We start from the raw sequence: 6,252 nt of genomic DNA, 5'->3' as shown, positions 1-6,252 counted from the left end.
ATCATGCCATGTATTGCATCATGTTGTTTGTGCATTGCACCATGATTGATTGTTGTTCCATTGCTTGTGTTCTTGCTTTGGGTAGAGCCGGGAGACGAGTACGTGACCGAGGAACCTGTTGAGTAAGCTTTCGAGGATCAAGCTTTCGACAACTCTGAGAACTTTGCAGGCAAGATGACCATACCCTCGAAATCACTTCTATCTTTGCTTGCTAGTTCTTCGCTCTATCGCTATGTCGCGCTACCTACCACTTGCTTATCATGCCTCCATATTGCCATGTCAAGCCTCTAACCCACCTTTCCTAGCAAACCGTTGTTTGGCTATGTTACCGCTTTTTCTCAGCCCCTCTTATAGCGTTGCTAGTTGTAGGTGAAGTTGAAGTTTGTTCCATGTTGGAACATGGATATGTTGGGATATCATTATTATATCTTATTTACTTTAATGCATCTATATACTTGGTAAAGGGTGGAAGGCTTGGCCTTATGCCTGGTGTTTTGTTCCACTCTTGCCGCCCTAGTTTCCGTCATACCGGTGTTAGGTTCCTTGATTTTGCGTTCCTTACGCGGTTGGGTGTTATGGGAACCCCTTGATAGTTTGCCTTATATAAAACTCCTCCAGCAAGGCCCAACCTTGGTTTTAACATTTTCCACCTAAGCCTTTTTCCCTTGGCTTACACACACTTAAGGGTCATCTTTATTTTAAACCCCCGGGCCAGTGCTCCTGTGAGTGTTGGTCCAAACTGGGCGATGTCCGGCGCCCCCTGGGCAACCAGGGTCTATGCCAACCCAATGCTGGCCCATCTATCATGGAATTGTCACGGCAGATGTCCTAGAGCAAGGACTTAGTCGTAGGGCCATCACACTAGGAAGCTTAAAGGGGTTAATCGGGACAAAGGACACGAGAGGGTTTTATACTAGTTTGGCCCCTTACGATGAAGGTAAAAGCCTACGTGTAGTTGGGATTGGTATTGCTGGGGTTGCGATCACCAAGAGGCTCAACTCGCCGGCTTGGTTATCGACTTGTTGTTTCGCCGCCACCGGGTCATCCCCTTATATACATGGGTTGACGCCTGGTGGCCTACAAAGTCCCGGCCGACTCATAATCGTGTCCGGCTCGGTGACTTCCTTTACATGCCTTTCTTTACAAGTTTTTCCTTACATACGGCGGTTTACAATATCGGGCCTTAAGCCACCTCCAGGCCCTTGGGCCTTCTATAAGGTTTAATAAACTATCGTCTTGAATGCTTGCTGGGATTCTTTCGTAACCCGCCATCGGGGCTGACCCGGCCCCTCCTGGGCGGTTCATGACTGATAGTAATATCCCCAACACCATCCGTTGTGCCCTAAGAACGTGATACGTGCGACTCCTATAGGGATTTGTCGGCACATCGGGCGGCTTTGCTGGTCTTGTTTTACCATTGTCAAAATGTCTTGTAACCAGGATTCCGAGACTGATCGGGTCTTCCCGGTAGAAGGAATATCCTTTTTTGACCGTGAGAGCTTGTGATGGTCTAAGTTGGGACACCCCTACAGGGTATAAACTTTCGAGATCCGTGCCCGCGGTTATGTGGCAAATGGGAATTTGTTAATATCCGGTTGTAGAGAACTTGACACTTAACTTTATGAAAATGAATCAACCGCGTGTGTAGCCGTGATGGTCTCTTTTCGGCGGAGTCCGGGAAGAGAACACGGTCTTGTGTTATGCTTGAACGTAAGTAGTTTTCAGGATCACTTCTAGCTTCTCGACCATTGCGTTGCTTCTCTTCTCGCTCTCATTTGCGCATGGTAGCCACCATATTGCTTAGTGCTTGCTGCAGCTCCACCTCACTACCCTTTCCTACCCATAAGCTTAAATAGTCTTGATCTCGCGTGTGTGAGATTGCTGAGTCCTCGTGACTCACGGATACTTACAAACAATTGCAGGGGCCAAGGATACCAGTGCAGGTGACTATACCGAACTCAAGTGGGAGTTCGACGAGGATTCAGGCCGTTACTATGTTTCTTTTCCGGATGATTAGTAGTGGAGCCCAGTTGGGACGATCGGGGATCTAGCATTTGGGGTTGTCTTCCTTTATTTTGGTTCCGTAGACGGACCATTGATTGTACTTTGGATGATGTATGAATTATTGATGTATTGTGTGAAGTGGCGATTGTAAGCCAACTCTTTATCCCTTTCTATTCAGTACATGGGATTTGTGTGAAGATTACCCCTCTTGCGACAAACCTACCATGCGGCTATGCCTCTAAGTCGTGCCCCGACACGTGGGAGATATAGCCGCATTATGGGTGTAACAAGTTGGTAATCAAAGCCATCCCCGACTTAGGAGCCCCCTACTTGATCGAATCGCTGACGTTGTTGAGTCTAGAACAAAATGTTTTGAGTCTTAGGATTATATATATATCGGAGAGTAGGATTCTTTTTACTCCTCAATCCCTTCGTCGCTCTGGTGAGGCCTCCTGACGTTGAAGTTTTGACTCTCCTCTCCTCAAATTTCAAGATTTTTTTAGCATCACGCGGATATCTTGGAATCGTTCCGATAGTCTTCTGACGAGAACATTGTTCTTGGTGCCTCCTGACATTAGGGGTTCTGGCAGTGTCCCAAGGAGTTGAGCTCTGAGGTGTTGTCGTCACAATTTTATCGTTGTAGTTCTGGAATACCTGAGTTCCCCAACATCAAAAATCTCTTTTATGAAGTTGTTGGTGAGATAACCTCGACGCCACCTAGTACTGGGCCGGGAGTTCGGGAGTATTGCCATAACTCGTATAACGGATGCTTTTCAAAGGTTGAGGTATATGATTTCTGAAGGTTTCTTGGTTATGTGTTGAAGGATGGATACAACAGGATGTAGGAATTGTTAGTTTTGGGTGAGATATTATGCTTCCCTTGTATCCCCAACACCTGATTGCATAACCAGAAAGTTTCGGAAGTTTTATAGGTGGGAATTCAAGTAGCTCTAGTATTTCTTCCCGCAGATATTTGGTATGTGATTGGGTAATCCTTACCACTTACTTGTTCATATCTGTACCTTGTTGTTTTATTCATCTGTCTTTATCTAAGTGGCTTCTCAACCTAATGGACGTGTGATGATTTACTTTGGAATTCATTCGTTCATCCTTGTTCGAATGTTTATTGTGAGGACTTTATGTTGCAATTTCGATCCATTGATTTAGCTTGAATCTCTGTCTATCAAGATTCTAACGGATGTCACCCTCTTCGGGATGGCTCCTCCAACGCGCCAGAATCAGGACCGCAAATATGGAGATCAGTCGAACCCTCCGCCACCACCTCCACCTCCGGAGGCATGGCAACCACCAACGCCAACACTCAGATGCTTTTGTAACTCTTGCAAGAGCGCAACCAAGGGTGTCGGTGTCAAAACCGGCGGATCTCGGGTAGTGGGTCCCGAATTGTGCGTCTAGGCCGGATGGTAACAGGAGGCAGGGAACACGATGTTTTACCCAGGTTCGGGCCCTCTCGATGGAGGTAATACCCTACTCCTGCTTGATTAATATTGATGATATGGGTAGTACAAGAGTAGATCTACCACGAGATCAGGGAGGCTAAACCCTAGAAGCTAGCCTATGGTATGATTGTTGTATATGGAGTTGATTGCCTACGGACTACAACCCTACGGTTTATATAGACACCGGATAGGGTTAGGGTTACACAGAGTCGGTTACAATGGTAGGAGATCTTGAATATCCGCATCGCCAAGCTTGCCTTCCACGCCAAGGAAAGTCCCATCCGGACACGGGACGAAGTCTTCAATCTTGTATCTTCATAGTCCAGGAGTCCGGCTGAAGGTATAGTCCGGCTACCCGAACACCCCCTAATCCAGGACTCCCTCAGTAGCCCCTGAACCAGGCTTCAATGACGATGAGTCCGGCACGCAAATTGTCTTCGGCACTGCAAGGCGGGTTCCTCCTCCAAGTCCTTCATAGAAGATTGTAAACACCAAGAGTAGTGTCCGGCTCTGCAAAATAAGCTTCCACATATTGCCATAGAGAGAATAATATTAACACAAATCAAATCTGCTGACGTATTCCGCAGTGCGTCATCACACTACAGCCAAGTCCTTTACTTGAATCATTTTTACTTTTCCACCTCAGCATGTTTTGCGAGGCGGTTTCCTTGGCACGTCTTGTCAAAGCAGAGATCATGTACCCCCTTTACGGGATTCTCATCAATACGGACGTGGGTAACCCAACCGCGCCATTTATCACAGCGCTTGGGAGGCAAGCGAGTTTTACTAGGCTGGTGGGGACGCACAACCGCATCCGCCCATATAAGGGGATAAGGATACACATTTTTACCTACGCCTTCTTCCTCCTTTGCCTATCCATCTCCTGCGCACTCGAGCTCCAACGCCCAAGCCCGCACTTCCCACCTCAACCTTCTCCAGCAATGTCTGGAGTGGGAGGCAAGTGGATGGTCTCCTCCGTCACGGAGGGCCATGTCAAAAAGCTAAGGAAGGCCGGATACTTGTCCAAAGACATCACGCACCGACTTCCCGAGGAGGGGCAACTTCTCCCCACCCCAAGGCCCCATGAGAGGGTAGTATTCCTTCCCCACTTCCTCTACGGACTGGGTTTTCCACTCCACCCATTTGTCCAGGGGCTCATGTTTTCCTATGGCCTGGATTTCCACGATCTGGCCCCGAACTTCGTCCTCAACATCTCGGCGTTTATCGTCGTGTGCGAGGCTTTCCTCCGCATCCGCCCCCATTTCGGCCTCTAGCTCAAGACCTTCAACGTCAAGCCCAAGGTGCTCCGCGGCAGCCAGGCGGAGTGCGGAGGCGCCATGGTGGGCAAGATGGCCAACCTCCTATGTCTCGAGGGCTCCTTCCTGGAGACCCTGAAGGGGTGGCAATCGTGGTGGTTTTACATCACCGAGCCGCGCGATCCGAAATGGATCGCAACCCCCGAGTTCCGATCCGGACCCCCACGCGGCTTATGTCCTGGAAAGAGACGGGCCCGTCGTGGGGCGATGAAAAAGAGGTGACCGGACTGCAGACATGCATCCAGTCCCTGGTGAGCAAGCCGATCAAGCTCGTCAATGTAGTCCAGGTTATGCTCGTCCACCGGATCCTCCCATGTCAACAATGGGACTTTAATCTGTGGGAATTCAACCCGGCGCAGCACCAAACCCTTAACAGGCTCTTCGACACGACGTATGAAGACGTCTGGAAGGTGCTAACCAAAGGCGCTGAGGCTCCCACATCTGCTTCCGAGGACCGCAGATACAGCTCGCAGCGGCACGCTAGCGAGGTAAGCTATTTTCACCTTTTACAGGATGTTAAGTTTTTTCATAGTTTGACTCTATGCGGGATCTAAACTCCCTTACCTTTGACGGGCTTGGCGGGCGAAGTCCGGATTGATTAACTGTCCGGCTCCCTTGCCCGAAGACCTAGCCCCTGCTCTCCTAGTGAAGTTGCTGGTTCCGGCGCCTTATGTGGTGCCGGAGAAGAAGGCCAAGAAGAAGAAGGCCACGGGGACTCGAAAGAGTGCCCGTAATGTGGTGGTGTCGAACTCGTCATCTGACGAGTCCGAGACGCCCTCCTCCCGCGAAAACGAGGAGGAGGAAGAAGAAAACTCTCCCCCCCCCCAGCGGAGGGAGGAGAGAAGAGGAAGGCCGCCCCAATGGGGGAGGCTGAGGGGTCTAGGAAAAGGAAGACCCCTCCACCGGACTACGCCCCCAACGCCGAAGAGGGCAAAGAGGGGTGGCCAAACAGGGCCAAGCGTCCGGCGAAATCGTAAGTTTGGATATCAGAATAACTCATGATGTTTCTTTGTTGCACAGCTTTCCCTAATGTCGAACGTAATTATGCAGCCCGCCCCGGGCCGAACTCAACGAGTCATTGAGCGGCTCCTTGGATTCATCGAACATGAACTCAGTTCCGCCTGCTGTCTCCCCCCGCACTGCGGACGACGCCGAAGTGGCGTCGCAACGAGCTCCGGGGCAGGAGGAGGTGGTCCTGGAGGAGCCGCAAGGCGACCTCCCGGACCCCAGGAGTAAAGGGGACAAGACCCCCCAGGGCTCCAAGTCCGGCTTTCTGCCGGACACCGCGCCGGAATCTTCAACAGTTCCGGACCGCGGTAGGCGAACTCCTTCCAAGAGGAGCAGGCCTTCTGAGCCAGCGGCCTCCGTCCGACCGGAGGTGCCGGAAAATCTGCTCGAGGTGCTTGACGGCGCCTCCATCAACGAGGAGCACCGTACTATTATGAGTATGGTGATCCAGAAGGTTCAGTCCG

The sequence above is a fragment of the Triticum aestivum genome, chromosome 7A (genome assembly GCF_018294505.1).
Source record: "Triticum aestivum cultivar Chinese Spring chromosome 7A, IWGSC CS RefSeq v2.1, whole genome shotgun sequence".
Lineage (NCBI taxonomy): Eukaryota > Viridiplantae > Streptophyta > Magnoliopsida > Poales > Poaceae > Triticum > Triticum aestivum.
Note: the sequence above shows the minus strand (reverse complement) of the source record.